Raw genomic sequence first — 1,869 nt, forward strand, 5'->3', positions numbered from 1 at the left:
ATTTATATTAAATCTAGAAGTATCATGCCCCAACTGAGAGCTCTCACTGTATTTACATGGCTGACTCTCATGAATTCAAGAGAGAACTTTGCAAAATCACCCCAGACAATGCATGCATGAATTAAAGGCAGGTTTCAGCAATGGGTACTGGGCAGGCAGATTTGGAAAAGGAACCTGGTTCGAGAGAAAAAACATGTGAAAACCAAGCCAAGTAAGTCAATGTCCAGTTATGAGATTTAAGATATTGAATAAAAGAGGTATTAGATAAGCACAATCTCAAAGCCTGGGCACAGTGTCAGTGAGTGTACTAGTTTGAATCAAATAGAGATCTGAAGTCAAAGGAGATAAACCATGTACTATACTTTTTCAAACTTTATATCCATTCCTTCAAACCAAAATCATTTTTAAAAGCATATAAAAAAGCCCCTGAAGTGTTTCGTGAAGTGGTCACAGGCCTGGAACTGCACAAGAACTGAAATTGCATCAACTTTGTAAAAACTACTGGCCATGCCTCATGACTTCTGACGCCCATCCAACTCACCTAGTTCTGGATTGACTAGGGCACTCTCAATCCCAGGTCAGTCATCCCAGACCATGCACTGAAGGATGCTCTTTCAATAGGTGAACCTTATAGGCAGCTGGCAGGAGACAACAGGCCTTGGGGAGCCCTAGGGCTTTTGCTAACCTGCTGTAGACCCAATACTGATAGCAGCTTGCTTAGGTTCATAGCAAGGACACCCCTACATAGCTCCACATTCAGCACAAGCAGCAACCAACCACACATAGCTTTGCAATTCCTACCAGGTAGTCCCAGGCTGATCACAGGCAAGGTGAAAATTGGCCTGCACAGGAGCCCCTCCCAACAGACACCAGAAACAACACAGCCAGAGGCTGCCTTTAGACCACACCTGAGGACTACCCGGGTAGTCCCACAAGAGGCATACCCAAAGGGTGGTCTCAGCAGGCACAAGAGTCCACTGGGATGAATCCCCCTTTGAGGGGTCAAGCCCATAAACAGCAGCTCATACAGTGCAGTTGTAGCACTCCTCACAGCCAGTCAGCCTGGGAGTCAATCCCACCCTCTGACATGCCAAAAGCAATCAATACTCAAATACAACAGGAGAATATACACAACACACACAAGATTCACTCCTGAAAACATATGAATGGTGATCAGGGAGACTGCACTGCTTGACCGTGCAGGACACGTACTACATATGGCCACTTGTCAATGACTGAGAGACCTAGCAGATCACCTAATACATAGAAGCAAACACAGAGTGGCAGCCAGGGTGAGGAAATGAAGAAACGTGTACCAAATAAAATGAACAAGAGAAACCTCCAGAAAAAGAACTGCATGAAATGGAGGCAGCTGACATACCAGAGATAGAGTTTAAAACACTGGTTATAAGAATGCTTAAGAAACTTAGTGAGATCTTCAACACAGAGATAATAAGCATACAGGAGGACATAGAAATCATAAAAAAGAACCAGTCAGAAAGAAAGAGTACAATAACTAAAATGAAGAGTACAGTAGAAGGAATCAACAGCAGATTACATGAAACAAAGGGTTGACTCAGTGATTTAGAAGACAAGGTAGCAGAAAACACCCAATCAGAAAAACAACAACAAATAATAATAATAATAATGATAATAATAATAATAATAATAAATATAGTTTGAGGGACCTTCTGGACAACATCAAACATAACAACTTTTGCATCATAGAAGTACCAGAAGGAAAAGTTAGGGAGCAAGGGATCAAGAACATACAAAGTTTGGGCCGGCCGAGTGGCGCGATGGTTAAGAACTCGCTTGGGATGCCAGAGGGCCCCGGTTCGGATCCCACATATGAGGGCCAGTGACACT

The sequence above is a fragment of the Hipposideros armiger genome, unplaced genomic scaffold (genome assembly GCF_001890085.2).
Source record: "Hipposideros armiger isolate ML-2016 unplaced genomic scaffold, ASM189008v1 scaffold_1162, whole genome shotgun sequence".
Classification (NCBI taxonomy): Eukaryota; Metazoa; Chordata; class Mammalia; order Chiroptera; family Hipposideridae; genus Hipposideros; species Hipposideros armiger.